This window comes from Aquarana catesbeiana, linkage group LG07, assembly GCF_042186555.1.
Source record: "Aquarana catesbeiana isolate 2022-GZ linkage group LG07, ASM4218655v1, whole genome shotgun sequence".
Classification (NCBI taxonomy): domain Eukaryota; kingdom Metazoa; phylum Chordata; class Amphibia; order Anura; family Ranidae; genus Aquarana; species Aquarana catesbeiana.
Genome location: NC_133330.1, coordinates 132881333 through 132906863, shown reverse-complemented (window position 1 = coordinate 132906863; position 25531 = coordinate 132881333). Strand labels below are relative to the sequence as shown.

The window sequence follows — 25531 nt, the reverse complement described above, 5'->3', positions numbered from 1 at the left end:
CATAAATTGTTCAGGTGATGGCATTGTCGCTCTTCGGGTGTGAGGGGTGCACAAACTAAGCCAAGTTGCATCGGTTCTGCGTCATGAATTGGGGTTGATGCGTGGGTCTCAGGGGTTCTCAGGTGTGGAGCCATGGGTAATCGTGGGAGCATCCATGTGGGATGGGCCATACCGGATCATTCCCTACGACGTTCTCTGAGTCTGCGATCAAGCTGGATAGCCAAGTGAATTGAAGGTTCCAAAGTATCAGGGAGCCCCACTCTTGCTAACTCGTCTTTGAGGGGCTCGGACAGGCCCAAGCAAAACTGATGGCACCAGGCAGCGTCGTTCCATGCAGTGTCTGCAACCCACTTGCGGAATTCTGTTACATAGTCCTCAACAGGGTGTTTCCCATGTTGTAGAGAGGTCAACACTGTTTCAGCCATGGTAGTTTGTTGTGGGTCATCATAGAAGATTGCCATGGCATTGAAGAAGGAAGACAGTGAGTGCAGTATAGGACTCTCCCTTTCCAATAGCTGATGAGCCCATGCTTGAGGTTCTTCTGTAAGTAAGGCTACTATGAACCTAACCTGTGTATCCTCTGAAAAGAAGGTCCTAGGCTGTAAGGTAAAGTATAGCTGACAGGCATTCCTGAAAGCCCAGAACTTGTGGTGAAAAACGTTCAGGCATAGGAACCCGTGGTTCGGGAGTTGGAGTAGAGATGGGCTGCTCCATAGCCATAACAGGTGGTTCCGCAGGGCTCAGAACTGAGGGATTGGCCATTGCAGTCAGCTGATCTTCCAGTTGAAAGTACCCCTCTTGTATGGACGTCAGGGCCTGAGACACAGAGGCCACTTGTTGGCACAGGGCCTTGAAGGCTGAAGCATTCCCCTCAGTCTCAGACATGGCTGGAATATTCGGTCATGAGGGCCACGTACCTGATGTGAGACCGAAGTAGTGGGGAGGCCTCCCTTGCACCTCGGGTCCTTAAAGCCTCTGGAGATGGAGACAGAGACTTGGTGGGGACACAGAGTGGCAGGAGTGCCAAGGGTGCGGAGCACCATGCAAGCCTTAGTCCGGGATCCGAGTCGAGGTCAAGTCCATTTGGGCAACAAAGCATAAAAGGGTTAATCCGAAGAAGAATGGTTGAGATCCAAGCCGGGGTCAGTTCCAATCTGGCAGCTGAGCGCAAAAGGGGCAAAGAAGTAGAATCGTTAAGGTACAAATCTGAGGTCAAAGGCAAGCAGTAATCAAGAGTAGTTAAACAGGTTTCCAGGTCACAACAGATTCAGACAGATCACATACTAGCACAGGAACAAAGGGGGGACTGAAGATAATCCAGAAATTTGACAGTGTCTGGGCTGGGCTTATATAGGAAAGTTTGAGGTCACTTTCTGTGCGCCTTCTGGGCATTTTTCCACTAGATTGAGGTCACTTCCTGTGCATTTTCCTGCCCTTTTCCATCAAGTCTTCTGTGTAGGTGCAGGTTGGCGCCCTGAGGCGTCTTTGGCGCATTCGCAGTTGGCACGGATTTCCTCTTGCGGCAACGCGCCATTGATGCATACATAGTAAGCTGTGGACTCTTACAACCTGCAACCACTGAGCATTGACTCTCCAATTTGATTTGACTCTGGGTTTAATCCTTCTTAAAGGCAAAGAAATTGATGAATGGTCTGCGACATTCCTGGCTAGATACTGCACATCCGAGACACATGGGAGAGTTAGTTCTGTACCCAGAACTAAATCAATCCTGGATAGTGATCCATAAGTCGAGGAGGAACATGCATAAGCATGCCCTGTAGGATTAAATGCCCTCCATATATCCTGAAGCTCGAGTTCTTGTAGGTGAATTGCAAATGGAGATTCTACCCCTTGGCCTGCTGGAAAGTGATCCATAGCTGGATTACAAACGTTATTAAAATCTCCCATTATCAGTAACGGTATACCAGCATGCTCTGCCAAAAACTCCCCAATTTTGCACAATACCTCTGAGCTTTATGGCGGAGGGATATAGACTGAGCCCAATATATAAACCGTTGAAAATAATGTGCAAACCAATAAAACAAATCTGCCCTGTGGGTCTATTAATGCCTTGAATTTTTGATGATATTAATATACTTATACCTCTAGCATATATAGAGTATACCGAATGATTTTGTATAGGGTACCTCTCATTCTGTAATATTGACGTTGTGTCCTATGTAAGATGTGTTTCCTGCAGGAAAGCTATTTACAAATTATATTGCCCCAGTGCAGAAAAAATAACTCTCCTTTTTACTGGTTCTTTCAGTCCCCTCACATTCCATGGCATTATTTTAAATTCTGCATCCATTCTTCACATTTTTCAAAGAATAAACAATGGTAAAGAAGCCAAACTCCAATCCAAACAGACATCTCAAAAAAAAAAAAAGAGAGAGAGGGAAATGGAAAATTACACCCATAACAGTGGAGGCCATCCAAAACCCAGACAAACCCCACCAACCCAATCAATATTAATTTGAAAGTATTTATGTGTAGGACCAGACAGACAACAAACAAATAAAAATAAAAAACATAAACACCACACACAACAAACCCCAGCCACTCCCAAAAAATAAAACATTTTCCCCCAGGGGAAAAAGAGGGGGAGAAAAAAAAAACCCAGTAGCAATCCCTAATCCACCATCCCTCTCCACCTAACAGCAATAGGTGAGAGGAGGGGGGGTGGCGGGTGCAGAACCAAAAAAAAAAATTAAAGATAGCGACAGCCACCCCCCCACTGCCCCCAGTCAGTCATAAAGGGAACATTTTCATATTTTTATAGTGTCATTTTTCTTTGAATATCTTCTCCTGCTGCTCATTCTTATCTAGCCAGATAGTGGCAACATCGCGTAGGTCAGTTGCAGATTACAAAGTCGCTTTTTGATCTCTGAATATTGAGCTCTCATTTTCTGCACTTCCACTGAGTAATCTGGATAAAATGAGATTTTGGATCCATTTATTTCCACATTGTTTTTTTTTTTGGGCCATAGCCAGAATTTTTTTTCTGTCCCTATAATGTAGCATCTTAATAATAATGGGTCGTGGGAAATTTTCCCGGAGGAGGTGGTCTAAACGGGATCCTGTGTGCTTGCTCAATGGAAAAAAAAGGGAGTAAAAGAATTCTTTAGGAGCTGAGTTTTTACTTCAAAAATTTCAAATTTGCACAAATTTCCCACTCCCCAAAACAGTCCTATGTCTCTATATGTTATGTAACTGAATGGTTTGAATATGAATATTCACTTATTCTGTCCACCTGTATCTCCACTGCAACATCCACCTCTCCCCTTAGTTATTATTTCATGTGCACATACTACATAGTTGTGTTAGTCTGCTTATATCAAAGATTCACAAATCACAGGTTTCATAACCACTATAAGCATATCATTTATATTCCTGGATGCATGGATGCAGAAAAAAGGAGGAAATTATGTACAGAGTGCTTACCTCCGAGCACAGCAGACCTACCACGCTAGATCTTCCAGCAGTGAGTATAACAGTAGGTATAAAAATAGGGGAAATAAGGAAAATACAATGAGTAGGAAAAAAAAATGCAGAGTTCAGTTACCACATGTATTCCTCCATATACTCCCCCACTCCAGTGCAAGGATCTCCCGTTGGCTCAGACTTCACAAATACTCTGTTTAGAGCCCCGTTTGGGCCTTATTCAGCTCTACTCATACCTCCACATCACACATCATAACCAGAGACATCAGCAGCAGATAATGGCAGGCACAGAAGAGCGGGCAGATGATCAAGGAGACCGGGAAACAAGCCGGGACATTTCAGCAGTCACAGGCTTTCGCGATCGTGATCACAATCCAGGGATCTGATGTCTCCTCACCGTTCCGCCCAGCATAGATCTCTTAGCTCCGGGCACAACCACAGCCCATCCAGCTCCCAAAGACTCCCACTCTCCAAAGTTCTGGGCACAGGTGTTCACATGTTTTGCCAGGTGTTATCAGACTGATAATCAGCAGCAGGTGCGTGGTGTTCCACTCCCATTCACATCCTGCTCGCATTGCTAACTGATCACTCCCAATCATTTGGTCTATGGTTGGTATATAAACAGCAATTGCACCATGCATGTGAGGTATCACCTTGAACGTCAGATCAAAAGCAGTAATTCTAGCAGTGGTAACCTGTAAACACTTTTAAGGCGTCGCCTATGTATATTAAAAATGTACTTAGTTTGTCGCCGTTGCACAGGCGTACGCAATTTTAAAGCATGTCATGTGTGGTATTTATGTACTCGGCGTAATATCTTCTTTTATATTTTACCAAACAGTTGGGCAATATTTTGTGATTTTGTGCATTAAAGTTAAAAAAAAAAAATTCTCAAATAATTTGCATTTAAAAAATCGCTACTCAAATATCGTGACTTGAAAAATTGCAACACCCACCCATTTTTTTCTCCAGGGCCTCTGCTTTAAAAAAATATGTTTGGGGGTTTAAAGTAATTTTCTAGCAAAAAAAAGATTTTTTTCATGTAAACAAAAAGTATCAGAAAAGGCTTATGCCCTGTACACACGATCGCACATTCCGACAACAAAATCCATCAGATTTTTTCCGACGAATGTTGGCTCAAACTTGTCTTGCATACACATGGTCACACAAAGTTGGTCGGGAATTCCGAACGTCAAGAACGCGGTGACGTACAACATGTACGACTAGCCGAGAAAAATGAAGTTCAATAGCCAATTCTGCTCTTCTGCTTGATTCTGAGCATGCGTGACACTTTGTGTGTCAGAATTGTCTACACACGATCGGAATTTACGCGAACGGATTTTGTTGTCGGAAAATTTTAGAGCCAGCTCTCAAACTTTGTCTGTTGTAAATTCCGATGGAAAAAGTCTGATGGAGCCCACACACGGTCCAGATTTCCAACAACAAGCTCCGATCGCACATTTTCTGTCGGAAAGTGTACAGGGCATTAGTCTTCAAGTGGTTAGAAGAGTGGATGATGTGTGGCAAAAGCTTTGAATGTTGGGCAAAAAAAAGCCAGGACAGTTCAAATACCCCCCAAATGACTCCCTTTTGGAAAGTAGACACCCCAAGGGGTTTGCTAAGGGCCTGTTGAGTGCATGGAAGATTTTAGTTTTTTTTCTTGGAAAACATTTTTTTCCTTTTTTACTCAAAGTTGTAACTTTTTTTAAAAAAATCTTTTTATTTATTTTAACAAAATACAAAACAAAACAAAATAAACATCATACACATTAAATCAAAAATAATGACGCAGCTTCAAGATCCACTCACATTCCATATGATACAGTAGCCATCAATTCAAAATAGTAATAATGTTTTGACTCAAATGAAATCTAAACCATACCGTTTATACTACACTAAACTTAAGTCCCCCCATAAGCACTAGATGTGGTATATGGCTTGTCACAGACCTAGCCAGAACAGAGGCTGTTGGAGAGGACTGTATGCAAGCCTGTTGCCCACCGATTATGGGCTCTAGCATTTGGGGGAATGGTGCTCTCTGTGAGCTGTATGCCTGGGGACCCTGGGGTTGGTGTTACTTTGGATTCAGCTCCATGTCCCCCCAAAACACACAGACTCTGGAACCCGTTATATGCCATATTAGAATGATAAGACTGAATTATACTGTTGGGACACATCCTGTGAGGAGATGCTAATGTCATCATCTCCACTCACCTGTCTGATGTCAGCTATAATGGGTTTAATGTAAATAAGTTTAGTCTAGGTTCTAAAGGTATTCAACTCATTGTTGTTTGTTCTAATTAACCCTGTGTTGATGTTTATGGTAATGTGTGTTAATTGAATGAGCTGATCACATTGTCCTCTATACAATGTAGGAGACGGGACGACTCCTATTGGAGCTCATGTTAATTAGGTTAATTAGGTTATGTTTGTATTGTTAATTGTAATTAGCTCCAGCTATTGTGTTTATATTCCTGTGTGAAGCTCGGTGACCACAAGTCTGGGCGAAAGGTCATGTCTCAGCCACCTAGGCTGTATAAAGGATGAGATAATTAGCTCATGTTAATTAGGTTAGCTTTGAGTCAGCCTGGTGTATAAATGTGTGTGATATCTCAAATAAAAAACAGTTCTGATGTACTCCAAGACTGGTGTTGTCTAGTTCTTGGGGTTCCTATGGCCAGATCCATTGGACTCGTGTTTCAGAACTTAGGAAGCGGTATATGATGGAAGCACTCAAGTGGAGTGTGGGGCGTTCCGTGACATTGGTGGCAAGCAGCGGGAAAGCTTCCTACAGTCTGGGACATCCAAACTTCCATCTGGATCCAAGGTCCAGATAGCAGGAGAGGAGAGGTACAGATACCAGCCGCCATGGATGAGGAATTCAGAAGGAGGTTGCGAGAGATGCAGATACAGCACAGAGGACCAGTATCGGAGCAGGTCCTGCTGGGATGGTGTGATTCTATTCGCTGCAAACTCTGGAAGGAAGCGCTAGCCCGTGAGCAGCGACACCAGGGAAAAGTTCTCCCCTCCATCGAGGAAAGGTACTGGTCGCAGTACGGACTGCGGGTGCGGTTTTTGGGAGAAAAACCACACAAGAAGCAGACAGCTGAATTAAGCAGGCTGGTCTGGGCAGAGATAAAGCTGGATGAGAGCTACAGAGCCCTCCGGTGGCATGTATCCCAAGCATGTCCCTGGATAGCGGATGACAGCCCAACGGAAGGCTTAAGCTACGGCGGCTTGGGACTGTTGTTTGTGAAGCTGACAGGGGACCCTAACTTTGGGAGTGATTTGGAGCGGCGGGTGGATGAAATCATGGATTTCAGAGAAGGGCTACTGAACATTTCGGAAGTGCACTGGGCACAGGAAGATTTGGAGTTTCTGGCCGTTCAGGAATGGGAGCTAGAGATCGCCTACAGACGGCTGCTAGACATTGCTCAGTGCCAGGGCTGGGCTCCCTTTGCCTGGGACTATCAGGAAATACCAGCTGAAGATCTGGTAACTGAACAGAGGGTCCAAGACCTCTGTCCCACACTTTTACCAATACCAGAGACTGGGGATTTAATAGACGTTTCTGTAGAGGAGGAACCACCTGGCAAACCCCCAGCAGAAGTGCTGGCAACCGGACAGAGGGTCCAAGACCTCTGCCCCACACCTGCAGCAATTGTGGAGGCTCAGGGTGAGAAGATGGCAATCACTTCCCAGCAGCAGATACAGGGGGAGAAGGGAGAGGAGATGTGTGTTGTCCCTCCCCAACAGTTGGCCAGAGTGGAGGAAGCGGGCTTTCCTCCCCAGCAAAGATCCATGCACCTGGGAGACAGTACCATCGACATGTCGTCCCAGCAGCCAGATGAGGGAATAGAAAAGGAAGCAGCCAGCTCACCTCCCCAATGGCAGCTACACAGTTTGGGAGTGGAGGAAGCCAGCCTCCTGCCCCAACGGTTAGCCGGAGCGGAGGATGCGGAGTCCCCAGCAGAAGTGCTGGCAACAGGGCAGAGTGCTACCAACCTCTGCCCAGCACCGGCAACAACTACAGAGTTCCAGGGAGGCGGGGCAGTCGGCCTCCCTCTCCAACAGTTAGCCGGAACAGATGGTGTGTGGTTTCCAGCAGAAGAGCTGGCAACAGGGCCGAGGACTGCTGGACTCTGCCCTCAACTAACAGAGGATGGATTTCCTGTGAAGGTGGATGGGACTTCAGTCTCCACCTGTATACTCCAGGGATGCTGGGCAGTGGGCCCAGATCCCCAACAGCATGACAGAGTGAGCCCAGACACCCTGTCCTCTCTCCAGCGGCAGAAAGGATTCCAGGGAGAAAGGCCAGTCCAGGCCTCTCCCCAGCGGCAGATATGTTCTCTGAGAGAGGCAGAGGTTGGCTGGGTGAGTAATGCTTTGTTTGGAACAATTTATTTGGGGTACTGTGTGGGTACAGGCAGTAGAGGACTGGAGCTGTTTACTAACTTCGGAGTCAACCCGTCTGGGGTCTCCTCCTGTGTTAGTCTCCTGCCGAAAGGGGAGAAATGTCACAGACCTAGCCAGAACAGAGGCTGTTGGAGAGGACTGTATGCAAGCCTGTTGCCCACCGATTATGGGCCCTAGCATTTGGGGGAATGGTGCTCTCTGTGAGCTGTATGCCTGGGGACCCTGGGGTTGGTGTTACTTTGGATTCAGCTCCATGTCCCCCCAAAACACACAGACTCTGGAACCCGTTATATGCCATATTAGAATGATAAGACTGAATTATACTGTTGGGACACATCCTGTGAGGAGATGCTAATGTCATCATCTCCACTCACCTGTCTGATGTCAGCTATAATGGGTTTAATGTAAATAAGTTTAGTCTAGGTTCTAAAGGTATTCAACTCATTGTTGTTTGTTCTAATTAACCCTGTGTTGATGTTTATGGTAATGTGTGTTAATTGAATGAGCTGATCACATTGTCCTCTATACAATGTAGGAGACGGGACGACTCCTATTGGAGCTCATGTTAATTAGGTTAATTAGGTTATGTTTGTATTGTTAATTGTAATTAGCTCCAGCTATTGTGTTTATATTCCTGTGTGAAGCTCGGTGACCACAAGTCTGGGCGAAAGGTCATGTCTCAGCCACCTAGGCTGTATAAAGGATGAGATAATTAGCTCATGTTAATTAGGTTAGCTTTGAGTCAGCCTGGTGTATAAATGTGTGTGATATCTCAAATAAAAAACAGTTCTGATGTACTCCAAGACTGGTGTTGTCTAGTTCTTGGGGTTCCTATGGCCAGATCCATTGGACTCGTGTTCCAGAACTTAGGAAGCGGTATATGACGGAAGCACTCAAGCGGAGTGTGGGGCGTTCCGTGACATGGCTTATCCAGCCACTTTGCCCAGACTTTATCAAACTTACTGGGACAACCCCTATTCATATAGGTATCTCCAGGGCTTTTTTTCAGCGGGAACGCTGGGGAAGCAGTTCCGGCACCTCCAGCACTGAATGTATGTAATAGCAAGGGGTTCTGGGGTGTGCTGGAGGGTCGTGTCTATTGACGTGGCTGCTAGGAGATTTATTGTCACTGGTGGGGATCTGTTTTTGTGTGAAGGTATAATGTTTCTGATGGGGGGTTCATTGTTGCTGGGGAGTCTTCTGTTGCTGGCAGGGATCTATTGTTACTGGCTGCTGGAGGGTCTATTGATGTTGATTTTGTTGCTGGGGGTGGTGTTTTGTTGTTGGTGGTCCATTGTTGTTGCGTGTTTGTGGGGGCAAGGTCTATTGTTGTGTAGCGGAACTTTTGTTGCTGGGGTGGGGTCTTTTGTTGCTGGGTTGGGGGTCGATAATTGCTGGGGTGGGGTCTATTGGTGCTGGGGGAGACATTTGTTGTGTGAGGGATCTATTGTTGCTGGGGTGGGGTCTATTAGGATCCATTGTTGCTGGTTCCAGGGGATCTATTTTACTGCTTTTATGATTATTAGGCAAGAACAAGTTCCACACAAATTATGTAGCACCACAAATCGATACTTGGGGCAGTACTGGGAGGTGGGTAGGGGGACGGTGTCAGTGGAGGGTAGGTCGCAGAGACAAGGTAGAACTCAAAAGGGCAGAGTTCCTGCACCTATTCTCTGAGAAAAAAAGCCCTGGGTATCTCTATACAGTGGAAGATTATTATTTACCAGTTGTTTCCAGTATAAGAGCATAGGAGAAGAGGGTTTCTTCCAATACAAAGCAATAGCTTTTCTCGCATAAAATAATGTAGTATTAGCAAACACTCGCTCTGACACTGTAGGAAGAATCACCTCTACCAGACCCAACAAACATACAGACATTGAAACCGGCAAGGGAGCAGAGGTAACAGAATTTAAAGGATCTACCACTTCTTCCAAAAAATAGCTATATGTAGACAAGTCCAAAGAATGTGTGAGAAATCCCCCTGAACTGCTCCACACCGCCAGCAGTCCAAAGAATACTCAGGATTTATCTTTTGAAGTCTAGATGTAAGATAAGCTCTATGTACCAATTTAAATTGGATCATACGGTCTCTCAAGGATACCAAAGATCACAAAGGGAAATCCCACACACAAATCCTCCAGTTTTTAATATACAGATCTGGTATGTTTCGCACCCACCTAGCTCAAAGACCCTCCAATGGCAATAAAGAAATTTGATCAAGATGAGAATACAACCTCGAAGTGGACCTCTCTGTACATTCAGACCTAAGCACTGATTCTAAAGTGGATTGTGTAATCATTAGACTATCTTGTGGAAACTGGGGATGAAATGTATGAGAAAGCTGTAGGTATCTAAATAGGTGAGAACCAGACAGGCTAAAGGCTGAGGCAAGTGTAGAGAAAGGGGACATTTTCTGATCAGTAGCCACCTAAGAAAGTAGTTAAACATTATACTTAGTCCATGCAATAGGCTCTGGTAATTTATAAAATTGAGGAAGGTTAGGATTTAGCCATAAAGGGTTATTAGGGGAAATTGCTTTTTTTGGGATAATGTTCACATCTAAGGCCAGCCTCCCAAGCTCAAATAGTATTGAGCATTGAAGCAGTCAGCTGGTAGGGTGCCCTATGCCCCCTGAATACAAATACCTTAAGTGCCTCTATAGAGCCCACCACCACTGTTTCCAGCCAGGTGGAAGAGTTGGTTAAATCCGGGCTCAAACACCATATGGCCGTAGTCAGCTGAGGGGCTAGAAAATATTTATGTATATCCGGAAACGCTAAACCGCCATGATCACAAGGACGCATCAGGGTGGTTAATTTATATCTGGGGTTCTTTGATCCCCATATGAAGGATGAAAAAAGTTGATTTAATCTTTAAAAAAAAAGAGCCTGGGAGCCATTGAGGAGAATGTCTAAAAAGATACATACGTTTTGGTATAATTTTCATTTTTAAAAGGTTAATACGTCCCAATAAAGATAATGGTAGAGACTTCCACACTTTCAGCTTTCACCCAATATCTCCTAGGATTGGAGTCAAATTCAAGGAAATAAATTCAGAGGCTTGGCGAGAGATTATCACTCCTAAGTTCTTGAAGTTCTCCATCCACTGCAATGGAATATCATTTGAAGCCATATTAAGTGCCTCAATATCTATTGGGAACAACAAGGACTTAGCCCAATTTACCTTCAGCCCAGTGACGGTTGAAAAAGAATTCAATATCTTTAAAACTCCTTGAAGAGAGGGCCCAGCAGCATTAAAAAAATAATAAAAGATCATCTGCATACAGTGCTACCCTCTCCTCCAACTAACCAATACGCAACACTTAATGTTAGGCAAAGTTTGAAGAGCATTCGCCACCGGTTCCATAGCAATAGCGAAGAGGGTTGGAGACAGAGGACAGCCCTGCCGAGTTTCCCTAGATAACGATAATAAGTGAAAAACTGTGCTGGAAGAAAAAAACATTAAAAGAAAAGCTGCAACACAATGTGGGATACACACAAAAACAAATAAAAACAAAAATGGTTGCGCTCTAAACCTAAAACATGAAATATGGTGACAAATAATCAAAAAGAATAAAAAAAGTCCCATAGTTAACCAGTGTTAATATAGTATTTAGTGATAATGTACAAAAGTTCCAATATTGATCAAATTTCCAGTAAAACAGTCTTTATCAATTATTAAACAGTTAAGTGCAGCGCAAAAAGACAGATACAAAATAGCTATTTAGAAAAAATGTTTCAAACTAGTTAAATAAGTAAATAAATCATTTGAAGTCCATAAAAAATAAAGCATAAATATTCTTCTGGTAATATCCAGGTCAGTTACTTGTCTGCAGGTCTAATAAATAAAAACATGTGATTGCCCTTACCAGATCAGGTGGACCCCTTAATTACAGGGGGTCTTTGAGGCATCAATAGACTATTATCAGACTGCTCTGTTGGATGTCATCAGCAGGAACCAAACATCAGATGTCCCGGGATCCGAGTCGGCTGTGAGGTCCGTGCTCACACTGCTCAGCTGGATGTCTTCTGCGAGAAACAAATGTCAGATGTCCCGGGATCCGAGCAGGCTGTGAGGTCCGTGCTCTATTTGTCAGAATGGGCGGCAGTAATCTCCAGCATAAAGAGATAAAAAAGATCTAAGGGTACTCCGTATGGAATCTCTTGACAAAAAGTTTTATTAAGGCACACAGATAAAAGCGCTCAGCAGCTCTGTGTTAAAATAAGCGGTAATTCTTTACAGGGGCATTCTTGCAATAGGAGCTGTCTGTCCGTAACAGAACAGCTGTTCACTTGAGATGGCTGCGGGCGATGTCAGCGGTAATGCTCAACCCCCATACGCGGCGTTACATCACTGGGGACTTCGTCAGCGGGGGTATTGCCATTCGGAGGCAGCTGAATGGTGAACTGCTGAGCCCGGCCTCGGATCAGGCAGCAGCGCAGGTCTGGGTGCGTGCCTGGGCGGTGATATGGCACACATCAAGCATGGCTTTTATTCACACGCACCACTGTCAGATCTGAGGCCAACCACAGCAGTTCACTATTTTGCTGGCTCTAAGACTCACTTGCGCAGTTCAGAGCCTGCAACAAGTGGATTTTTTTTTTCTAATTTAAAGGCCTTTGTATTCATTACATTGATGTGAAACGCGTTAGCCTGTCTGTACCTTTCATCACCATGATGTAAGAGTTTTTGGATCCTCTACATTGTTTTGCCACGAATAAAAGGTGTTATTTTGAGTACGGCCGTTCAGTTGTTTTCTTCAATTTTCGACACCATTTCAGAGCCTGCACTTGAAGTTGTGAGTGGGGAGGGGGATTATTAGAGACACCAACTTGCTTGGAGCGGCATCACTACCTCATACAATCACGTGGCCCGCTGACCCGAAAAATCAAAAACGCTCCCGCCTCCTGGAAGTCCTCCCACTGACTGTCTGCTCTGCTCTTGTATAGGTAAGGGGCGAGCCCACGTCACCCGGTGGCACCATCCCTTTCTGATGTCATGGACTGGTGCATGCTGGGCATGTGATGTCACAAGGGAGCGGAGTCTCCGGGTGACATGGCCAGGTGGCCCCGCCGCTTGCCTATATAAGAATTGTCAAAGCGCAGCGCAGGTATTCATCGGGAGGCATCCCAGGAAGCGAAGGCATTTTTGACTTTGTTAAACATTTTTGGGTCGGCGGGTGGCGTGATTGACGATGGATTTACATTGAGGGGCACTATTTTTTTTATAAAGGAATTTATAAAAAACTTGTCTCTTGTGTCTATTACTTTTTGACACTTTTTTGGTGAATGGGTAGGGGTACCATGTACCCGATACCCATTCACATGGGGGGCTGGATCTGGGGGGTCCCCTTTTTAAAGGGGGCATCCAGATTGTGATAAGCCCCCCACCCGCAGACCGCCAAAACCACCTTGCTTGGCTGTGGGGATGAGGCCCATGTTGAGGGCATGTGGCCTGGAATGGTTCAGGAGGGGGGGCGCTTGCTTGTCCCCCCCTTTCCTGACCTGCCTGGCCGCATGCCCTTGATAAGGGTCTGGTACGGATTTTGGGGGGACCCCATGCCATTTTTTATTTTAATTTTGGCGTGGGGATCCCCTCCAAATGCATACCAGACTCGAAAAGCTTGATATGGACTGGGGGGAGGGGGACCGCACGCCATTTTTTTCTTTATTTTTTTTAACCGGCACTTTTTTTTTTATTGTTCATTTGTCAGCTGACAATTCATCTGTTGTTTAAGCAGAGTTACACCCAAAAGAGGAAGCACCGCTTATCTGACCCCCCCCCCTCAGATGCCACATTTGTTAACTCCCAGGTAACTGTCCCCACTTCTGGGAGATCGTGCCGCGGTGCTATCACTCGGAAGTTCGGAATCCCTCCTCCTTCCCCCGCCGCCGGGTGATTCATAAAGTACAGCTCGCTTCTAGCATGCGCAGTAGGGAACCAGCTGGGAAGCTGCAAGGCTTCCCTGCTGGTTTCCCTTACAGACAATGGTGGTGGCAGCACCCGAGAGCCAATGGAAACATCAGCTGAGGTGCTGACATCACTGGATTCCAGGACAGGTAGGTGTCCTAATATTAAAAGTCAGCAGCTACAGTATGCTGCTGAGGTAGAATGCATGTTTTCCTCTGTCAAGTTAATGAAAACTGGTCTTAGGAACAAAAATTTCAACTTCAATGTTGGAATGACTGCTGTCAGCAAAGCGGTGGTCAAGGGAGAATTACTCAGGAAATTCTTAAACATGTTGATTATACAATGTATGACCACCATGAAGTCTTTTTTTGCATGCTGCATTAAAAAAAAGAACATTAAATATATGCCCAAGGACCAGGGCCATACTGGTATGTCACTGGACTATGAGTGATTATACCGGGATGATGCCTAAAGCTGCAGGCATCATCCTGGTATCATTTTTTTTCAGCCAACTGGATTGCTTTTACAAGTAGAGAGGACTGCCCCCTCCCGCCTTTCACAGAATGTTGATGGGGACAAGGGCCTCTTCCCGACAACCCTGGGCTGTGGTTGTCGGGTCTGCGAGTGGGGCCTTATCGGAATCTGGAAGCCCCCTTTAACAAGGGGGCCCCCAGATCCCGACCCCCCCCATGTAAATGGATATTGGGTACATCGTAGCCTTACCCATTCACCAAAAAGTGTCAAAAAGTAAGAGGCACAGGACACTGTATTTGACAAATCATGCTGCCCGCAAAAAAAAAATCTCTTGGCAGGCCTCTGGCCATCTGCCTTCTCTCTGCTTTGACAGCTCTTATATGGGCAAGGGACAGGGCCAACTGGTTATGGCACCCAGTGGCACTGCCCCCTTCTAATGTCATGTGCCACCGGGTATTTTTGCGGGCGGCGTGATTGGTGATGGATTACATCAAGGGACACTATTTTTTTTTCTTTTTTAATAAAGGACTTGTCAAAAACAGTTTCCTGTGATTATTACTTTTTGACACTTATTTTGGGGGGTCAGCAGGATCTGGGGGCCCCCTTATTGAAGGGTGCTTCCAGATTCTGATAAGCCCCCCGCCCACAGCCCAGGGTTGTCGGGAAGATGCCCTTGTCCCCATCAACATGGGGGCAAGGTGCTTTGGGGGGCACCCCAAAGCACCCTCCCCATGTTGAGGGCAAGCGGTCTGGTATGGTTCAGGAGGGGGGCACTCGCTCGTCCTGTCAGGCTGCATGCTCAGATAAGGGTCTGGTATAGATTTTGGGGGAGGACCCCACACCATTTTTTAAAAAAATGTTGGCATGGAGTTCTCCTTAAAATCTATACTAGACTCAAAGGATGGTATGGATTTTGGGGGTCCCCACGCCATTTTTTTCTTATTTCTGTCATAGGGTTCCCCTTAACCACTTCAATACGGATCACTTTCACCCCCTTCCTGCCCAGACCAATTTTCAGCTTTCAGTGCATTCACACTTTGAATGACAATTACTCAGCCATGCAACACTGTACCCAAACAAAATTTTTATAATTTTTTTTGCGATATAAGTAAAAAAAGAGCAAAAATTAAAAAAAAAACACACACTTTTTTTAGTTTCTATTATAAAATTTTGCAAATAAGTAATTTTTGTTCATAAAATGTATACTGCTACATATCTTTGGTAAACATAACCCAAATTATTTGATATTATTTAGTCTGTGTGAAAGTTATAGAGTCTGCAAGCTATGGGGCAAATCATACAAAATTGATCACACCTGATATACTGATGGTCCATCTCATTTCTTGAGGCCCTGAAATGTCAGGACAGTACAAATACCCCCCAAATGACCCCTTTTTGAAAAGTTCAAGGTATTTAGTAAGAGGCATGGAGAGTTTTTGAAGTTGTAATTTTTTCCCACAATTCTTGGGAAAACAAAGAAATGATTATAATTTTTTTTACACAAAATTGTCACAATAACAAATTATTTCTCACACACAGCATATGCATACTTCCAATTACACAACAAAAAACATTCTGCTACTCCTCTTCAGGGCCGGACTGGCCTACCGGGATACCGGGAGATTTCCCGGTAGGCCGCCTGCCGTGAGGCCGCTTTGAGTTGCGGCTGCAGTGCTCCCCTCTCTCCTGCTCCTGCGTGTCACGGAACTGGCTGGGTCTGTGTTCGGCGGCGGTGCTGTAACATGGTCCCGCCCCCCTAGACCAGCTTGTGTTATGTTACATGTTACATCGCTGCCGCCGAACATAGACCCAGCCAGCTCCGTGATCCACATGAGTAGATGCCCGCCCGTAAAGTCCGCTCTGTGTGCCTGGATAGGAGGATCGGCGGGGGGCCGCATATAGAGGAAATTAGCTTTCTATATTCCTCCATGCGGACGCTGAATACTTGCAGGAGGGAGAGGAGGAGAATCAAGCATTCAGCGGCTGCATAGAGGAATATAGAAAGCTAATTTCCTCTATATGTGGCCCCCCGCCGATCCTCCTATCCAACTTCTTTTACTGGCCAGCCCAGTTCTCCTTGTGCTCCCTGGCTCCCCCCATGCTCTCACAGTTCTCTCCACCCCTGTTTTTTCTGCCCCCCCCTGCTCTCCAGCTCTCCCCATCCTACTCTGGCCACCATTCCAGTGCTCTTCACTCCCCCAGTGCTCTCCACCCATGTTCTTTCTCCCCCCCAGTGCTCTCCAGCTCTCCCCATCACTCTCCAGCCCCCCATTCTCCGCACCCCTGTTCTTCCGGTCCCCCCCCTGGTGCTCTCAAGCTCCACCCATCGCTGTCCAGCCCCCCCGTGTTCTTTGCCCCCCGTGCTCTCCACCCCTGTTTTTTTTGGCTCCCCCTCCAGTGCTCTCAAGCTTCCCTGCCAGCACTCTCCGCTCCCCTCCCCTGTACTCTCCACTCCCCCCTGCATTTTGCCCCCACCCATGTGCTCTCCAACCCCCGCCAGTGCTCTCCAGTCCCCCATGCTTTACACCCCTGTTCTTTCTGGCCCCCACTGGTGCTTTCAAGCTCCCCCCATTGCTCTCCACTCCCCCCTGCTCTTTGTACCCCCAGTGCTCTCCACCCCTGTTTTTCTGCCCCTCCCCCAGTGCTCTTCGCCAACCCACACTCTTAGCCCCCACAGTGCTCTCCACCTCTGTTCTTTTTGGACCCCCAGTGCTCTCAAGTCCCCCCCTCCCAGTGCTCTCCGCTCCCCATCCCTGTGATCTCCACCCCCCCCTGCTCTTTGCCCCCACCCATGTGCTCTCCAACCCTGCCAGTACTCTCTGCTCCCCCTTCTCTCCAGCTCCAACCCAGTGCTCTCCACTTCCCCAGGACCAGAGGACAGACTGACTGGGGCCGGAAAATGAGGGTGGCTGAAGGTGCAGGTGGCCAGGGACCACTCCATCTCACAGCAAACAGATCCTCTGGAAGGAGCACTGTCCCCATCCAAAACGAGAACAGACCCTGCCTGCTGCTGGCCATCATGGATATCCTGCTGGCATGGAAGGTACCGTACCGAGCATCAACAACACACCTTCCCACAGACAGGTACTGCTGACTGGGCAATGGGGCACAGGAGGGGCTGCAATGATGGGCACAGTGAAGCTGCATTCCTGGGCACAGTGAGACTGCATTCACGGGCACAGTGAGACTGCATTCACGGCACAGTAAAGCTGCATTTGATGGGCACAGTGAGGCTGCATTGATGGGCACAGTGAGGCTGCATTGATGGGCACAGTGAGGCTGCATTGATGGGCACAGTGAGACTGCAATGATGGGCACAGTGAGGCTGCAATGGTGGGCACAGTGAGGCCGCATTCATGGGCACAGTGAGACTGCATTCACGGGCAGAGTAAAGCTGCATTTGATGAGCACAGTGAGGCTGCATTGATGGGCACAGTGAGGCTGCATTGATGGGCACAGTGAGACTGCATTCACGGGCAGAGTAAAGCTGCATTTGATGAGCAGTGAGGCTGCATTTGATGAGCACAGTGAGGCTGCATTGATGGGCACAGTGAGGTTGCATTGATGGGCACAGTGAGGTTGCATTGATGGGCACAGTGAGGCTGCCCCTGTATCATGTCTGCAGTCTCTGACCATCTCCTGTATCATGTCTGCAGTCTCTGAGGGAGTCTGCAGAGGAGTCAAGAGTGGGAGCACCGCTGGGATGGGGGTCATAGGAGAAGTCAGACGTGTGTGGACTGTGGAGAGGAGACTATAGGATAAAACCAGAGCCACCGAGCTGGAGCCGACTGACTGAGCCCTACACGATGCACCTGAGAGGAGGTCAGTGACAGCACCTCTAGGCCAGTCTGAAGGAGGGGTCACTGATGTAAGGGGGGAGTGAATACGATAATGTAAGGGGGCACCGATATAAAGCACAGCCTTATATCAGTAACCCACCCCCCCTTACCTTAGTGTATTCTTTCTGCGGAAGGTGGTTCCCATTTTGGAAAGAAAACACCTCAACGTATCTGAATGGGCGATGTTCAGGCCAAACTTATGCTCGGCTCAAACCATCTGCCCATTCCTAGTGGTGCCTGCACACTGTAACCCCTCACAGTTACTCTTGCTGGGCACAGGAATGGGACCTGCTGTTAAAAATTTGAAAAAAAAATGAAATTACATGCATCTGTCAAACAGGTGCAGAAAAATTGGGCCTTGGGTGTTGGTGGTGCCTGAACATATTAATCCCTCACAGTTACTCTTGCTGGGCGCAGGAACGGGCCCTGCTGTTAAAAATGAGGAAAAAAAATGAAATTACATGCACCCGTCAAACAGGTGCAGAAAAATTGGGCCTCTTCTGCGTGTTGTGGCTCAATAACACGGCCAGCACCGGAAAAAAAGGAGAAGCATGCCCCGCCTGCAGAGGATGCACCATCACTTTTCACTGTAGACAGAGGCTGCTTGCCCTCTTTTAGTGGCCTGTGAGCGTCTGCCTCTACTTGTTGGCCTTTCGGAAATGATGAGGATTTTTTGGTGGGATTTTTATAAGTTTTTATTATAGAGTGTGGGATGGGAATATTGTGCTTGGGTAAAATAATTTTGTGCTTGGTGCATTATAAAACATTTTATTATAGTTGTTTTTTTAATAAAGAAAATAAGGGTGCAGCAATTGTGGAGATTTTTTTTTTACTGCTGCTGCTGATGCCGCAAAAGAAAAAAAAAATAACATAAGTGTAAAAAAAATTAAGAAAGGCCAAAAAAACAAACAAAGAGTGGTAAAGCAGAAGGAGACCACCTGTGACCCAGAAGAAGGAACAGCAATTATGGAGAATTTTTTTTGCTGCTGCTGGAAAAAATAAAAAAGCCCAAATAAACAAAAAAAAATAGGGAACCACTGCTGACGCAGAAAGAGGAACACCTGTGACAAAAAAAAAAAGTATATCACTGCTGTGCTGACGCAGAAGGAATAACACCTACAACACAGAAGGGGGAGTATTAATAATGCAGCAACAGAACCTGATACTGCAAAAAAAAAAAGAAAAAAAATTATGAATGAAAAGTGGATGAGTGGTGACACAGAAGTGTTGTACAGAACGACACTTTAGTAGTGTGATAGACTTAGCCGGGAAAGAGACTTTTGGAGGGGACTGTATGCTAGCCTCTTGCCGATCGATCAGGGGCCCTTGCATTTGGGGGAACGGTGCTCTTTGTGGGCTGTATGCCTGGGGACCCTTGAGGTGGTGTTGCTGTGGATTTGGGTCCTGGTCCCCAGGACACACAGACTCTGGGGACCCTGGATTTGCCATATTGGAATAGTGGCTGATTCATAATGCTGGGACAGATACTGTTAGGAGATGCTGATGTAAATTCTAACACCTGTCTGTCTATTGTCTGCTAAAATGTGTATTGTAAATAAGTCTACTATGGGATCTAAGAGTCATTCGATCCCCATTGTTATTTGTGTTAATTAACTCTGCTATTGTGTGAAGAAGAGTCTATGTTGATTGTGATAATGTTGATTGGATTTTCTGAACTACAAGACGGCCAGTCTGGCCTAACGGTCATGTCTGAGTCATCTAGGCTCTCTAAAGGGATTAGTTAATTAGCTCATGTTAATTAGGTTAATTAGGTTACAGTTGTATTGTTAGAGTAATATGTGCAGGAGGTCTGCACCTCCACTTTGAGTGTATAAAAGCCTGTATTTTGCAATAAAAGAGATTCCTGTTTGAACTTACATACAGCCTGCCTGGTGTTTGTTCTGAGCTATCACAACTGGGTTAGAACGGCACAGAGCTGTAGTTCTAATCCCAGAGCATTGGATGACCGAACCATCAGACGTTGCAATCTGATTCAATAGCTGAAGAGGAGTGTCGGGAGAGTGGAACTGAGCGAGCAAAGGGGCTCGTTACATTGGTTGGCAGCCGTGGGATTTGCTCTCCAGTTACTGGGACACTCCAAACCAGCCTGCAGGAAAGCCACACTAAAAGACTTACTTGAGAGCCGTGGAGGGAATAGTGGGATCGTGCTTCCTTGCCGTGAACACATCCAAACCATCACCTGGATCCAAGGTAGCAGGATAGCAGTAGAGGAGAGATACCAGCTGCCATGGATGAGGAATTCAGAAGGAGGTTGCGAGAGAAGGAGATACAGCACAGAGGACCAATATCAGAGCAGGTCCTGCTAGGATGGTTTGATTCTATCCACTGTGAACTCTGGAAGGAAGCGCTAGCCCGTGAGCAGCGACACCAGGGAAAAGTTCTCCCCTCCATCCATGTGAGGTACTGGTCGCAGTATGAAGTGCGAATGCTGTTTTTGGGGGAACAGCCGAACCAGGAGTGGACAGCCGAGTTAAGCAGGCTGATCCGTGCAGAAATGTGGTTGGACGAGAGCTACAGAGCCCTCCAGTGGTATGTAGCCCAAGTGTGCCCATGGACAGCGGATGACAGCCCCACGGAAGGCTTTGACTACGATGGCCTGGGATTGTTATACTGGAGGCTGTCCAGGGACCCTGACTTTGGAAGTGATCGGGAGTGGCGTTTGGAGGAAATAATGGAGCACAGAGAGTGGAGACTGAATGTCTCGGAAGTGCACTGGGCACTGCAAGATTTGGAGTTTCTGGCCGTTCAGGAATGGGAGTTGGAGATTGCCTACAAACAGCTGTTAGACTCTACTCAGCAGCAGGGTGGTGCTCCCTTTGCCTGGGACTATCATGAAATACCAGTTGACAACTCTGAAATCCTGGCTGAAGAGTTGACAATGTGGCAGAGTAACGGTGTGCTTTGCCAACCTGCACCCGCAGCTATGGAGGTGGAGGTCTTATGGCGGATGCAGCAAGTGCTGACTGACCTTGATGAACCTGTTTCTGCATTGGATGATCTTGGATGGAGGAATGTGCCTGTCCAGTAAAATGTCAGAGAATCGGTAGTGGAAAATCTGAAAATTGCCGTCCCCAAACCTGAAGTGCTGACAACAGGGCAGAGCTCTGCTAACCTCTGCCCAGCCCTGATAGCATCTTCTGGGTTCCACGGAGAGGAGATGGTGAACCTTTATCCCCAGACACCAGTTGCAGAGACAGGGGATTTGATAGACTTTTCTGCTGAGGAAGAACAACCTGGTGAGCCTCCAGCAGAAGAAGAGCTGTTATTATGGCCAAACTTCACTGTGCTCTGCCCAGCACTGATAGCATCTTCTGGGTTCCAGGGACAGGAGATGGTGAACCATTATCCCCAGACACCAGTTGCAGAGACAGGGGATTTGATAGACTTTTCTGCTGAGGAAGAACAACCTGGTGAGCCTCCAGCAGAAGAGGAGCTGTTATTAGGGCCAAACTTCACTATGCTCTGCCCAGCACCAATAGAAGTATCTGTGAAGTCACAAGGAACTTCCCCAGCTGAAGCGCTGGCAACCGGACAGAGGGTCCAAGATCTCTGCCCTACACCTGCGGCAGTTCCGGAGGCTCAGGGTGAGAAGGAGGTGGTCACTTCTCAGCAGCAGATCAGGATACAGGGGGAGAAGGGAGAGGAGGTGGTCGTCGTCCCTCCCCAACAGTTAGCCGGAGCAGATGGTGTGGGGTTTCCAGCAGAAGGGCTGGCAACAGGGCTGTGTACTGCTGGACTCTGCCCTCAACTAACAGAGGATGGATGTCCTGTGAAGGTAGATGGGGCTTCAGTCTCCACCTGTATACCCCAGGGATGCTGGGCAGTCGGCCCAGATCCCCAACAGCATGAAGGAGTGAGCCCAGACACCCTGTCTTCTCTCCAGCGGCAGAAAGGACTCCAGGAAGAAGGGCCAGTCCAGGCCTCTCCCCAGCGGCAGATATGTTCTCTGAGAGAGGCAGAGGTTGGCTGGGTGAGTAATGCTTTGTTTGGAACAATTTGTTTGGGGTACTGTGTGTGTACAGGCATTAGAGGACTGGAACTACTGACTAACTTCGGAGTCAACCCGTCTGGGGTCTCCTCCTGTGTTAGTCTCCTGCCGAAAGGGGAGAAATGTGATAGACCTAGCCGGGAAAGAGACTTTTGGAGGGGACTGTATGCTAGCCTCTTGCCGATCGATCAGGGGCCCTTGCATTTGGGGGAACGGTGCTCTTTGTGGGCTGTATGCCTGGGGACCCTTGAGGTAGTGTTGCTGTGGATATGGGTCCTGGTCCCCAGGACACACAGACTCTGGGGACCCTGGATTTGCCATATTGGAATAGTGGCTGATTCATAATGCTGGGACAGATACTGTTAGGAGATGCTGATGTAAATTCTAACACCTGTCTGTCTATTGTCTGCTAAAATGTGTATTGTAAATAAGTCTACTATGGGATCTAAGAGTCATTAGATCCCCATTGTTATTTGTGTTAATTAACTCTGCAATTGTGTGAAGAAGAGTCTATGTTGATTGTGATAATGTTGATTGAATTTTCTGAACTACAAGACGGCCAGTCTGGCCTAACGGTCATGTCTGAGTCATCTAGGCTGTCTAAAGGGATTAGTTAATTAGCTCATGTTAATTAGGTTAATTAGGTTACAGTTGTATTGTTAGAGTAATATGAGCAGGAGGTCTGCACCTCCACTTTGAGTGTATAAAAGCCTGTATTTTGCAATAAAAGAGATTCCTGTTTGAACTTACATACAGCCTGCCTGGTGTTTGTTCTGAGCTATCACAACTGGGTTAGAGCAGCACAGAGCTGTAGTTCTAATCCCGGAGCATTGGATGACCGAACCATCAGACGTTGCAATCTGATTCAATAGCTGAAGAGGAGTGTCGGGAGAGTGGAACCGAGCGAGCAAAGGGGCTCGTTACAAGTAGCACCACAACACTTTTATTCACACTACACTACACTGTATTATAAACACTGCACTACACTGTTACATACACTGCACTGTATTATATCCACTGCACAGTATTATATACACTACACTGACTACACTAAACTGACTGACCACACAATACACTAACTACCTGCCTAATCTCCACTAATACACACTATACACGACCACCATGTAAGCAGCCTTATATAGTGTGGGGCGTGGACTTAGCCCCTGAGCCATGATTGCTGATTTCGCCTGCTTTTGGCCAATCACGGCTCACAGTACATTGCACTGTGATTGGCCAAAGCATACAGATCAAGTGCATGCTTTGGCTAATCAGCAGCAATCAATGCACATGGCGGGGGGGCGAACTTCCCGCGAGCGCCCCATTTGTTTGTTTGTTCACTTCAGCCAACAAACGAACATCGAACCCATCACTACGTATGATCTACCAGAACACCCAGAACCTCCTCCACCATTGATTCCTCCAGCTGTTCTCCTCTTAGTATATATACATACCTTTACATTTATCAACATTAAACCTCATTCATCACATAGTGCATTGAGGCTGGCTTGTAAGTTGGAGACATTCTGGATGGACGTAATATAAATAGTTATGGTGTTGCTCTACCCTTTCAATAAATATTTCTACATATGTGAAGATACATTCAAATACATTATATTTAAAATAATAATTGAATCCACAATCTCAGTGCAGCAAATCTACCAATTACATTATACCCATACAATGTGCTTCATATAGTAAATATATACAGTATGTCAACACTACACTTTTCCTGAAGTGCATCCATAATGACAATTGAATCCACAATCTCAGTGCGGTAAACTATCAGTAATCAATAAAGTGCATACATCAAATGATATTCGTTGCCTCCACAAATCATTTAAGTGCTTACTAAATGGTAATTAAGTCCACAATCTTAGTGCTGTTAATAATCTACTGCAACCACACATCTATTATTGTGTCTTGATACACTTTGTTTCCATACACTATACTGTATATGTCACACTCCACTCTCTGCATTCGCTGTGGTCCACCATTAACCACTTCAGCCCCGGAAGGATTTACCCCCTTCCTGACCAGAGCATTTTTTACAATTTGGCACTGCGTCGCTTTAACTGCTAATTGCGCGGTCATGCAATGCTGTACCCAAATGAAATTTGTGTCCTTTTCTTCCCATAAACAGAGCTTTCTTTTGATGGTATTTGATCACCTCTACCGTTTTTATTTTTTGCGCTATAAACGGAAAAAGACCGAAAATTTTGAAAAAAAATGATATTTTCTACTTTTTGTTATAAAAAAAATCCAACTCAATTTTAGTCATACATTTAGGCCAAAATGTATTCGGCCACATGTCTTTGGTAAAAAAAATGTCAATAAGCGTATATTTATTGGTTTGCGCAAAAGTTATAGCGTCTACAAACTAGGGTACATTTTCTGGAATTTACACAGCTTTTAGTTTATGACTGCCTATGTCATTTCTTGAGGTGCTAAAATGGCAGGGCAGTACAAAACCCCCCAAATGACCCCATTTTGGAAAGTAGACACCCCAAGGAAATTGCTGAGAGGCATGTTGAGCCCATTGAATATTTATTGTTTTTGTCCCAAGTGATTGAATAATGACAAAAAAAAAAAAATTTACAAAAAGTTGTCACTAAATGATATATTGCTCACACAGGCCATGGGCATATGTGGAATTGCACCCCAAAATACATTCAGCTGCTTCTCCTGAGTACGGGGATACCACATGTGTGGGACTTTTTGGGAGCCTAGCCGCGTACGGGGCCCCAAAAACCAAGCACCGCCTTCAGGATTTCTAAGGGCATACATTTTTTATTTCACTCCTCACTACCTATCACAGTTTTGAAAGCTATAAAATGCCAAGATGGCACAACCCCCCCCCGAAATTTTTTTTTTTTTTTTTCCACTTCAGCGAAAGTTTTTCTGAGAGACATTATATCAACTTTATATGTCAAACTTTATCTCTTCTCATTTTTCACATCATTGTGGATTGTTTCCTTCTCATCTTTATTATTTTTTCCCTTCAAGGGTCTTATTTAATAAATTTAAAAACCAACGACAAAACCCCTCCTATAAATATGAACCCACTATTATCTTATTCTCTCTCAATCCCTCTTATTTCCCATTTCTATCATTTTTTCCATTTTTTGGTTATCTATTTTTAAGTTCATTTCTTTTTCCCAATGTTTTATGTATTCTGGTCTTTCTTGTGCTTCCAAATCTGTCAGTATACTATAGATTTTTGATGTTCCGTTTTTCAATGGTGTTTCATTGCTACATAGCTTTTCCAGTGCGGTTAGTTTCGATTCGTCTCTCAGTGGATGTGGTATTGTGCTTACTAAATGCCTTAATTGATTATAATTCCATTCATTCATCTTCCATCCATTCCTTTCCTCTAATTCTACTCGTGTTCTTATTTTGCCATTTCTGGTGATATCTTGCAATTGTGGATTACATATTCCTT

General features: G+C 45.8%; 1 pseudogene; it reads left to right on the top strand.

Moving 5' to 3' along the window:
- Positions 1–459: 459 nt before the first annotated feature.
- LOC141102896 (uncharacterized) overlaps positions 460–25531 on the top strand; it is a 51204-nt pseudogene continuing 26132 nt past the window's right edge.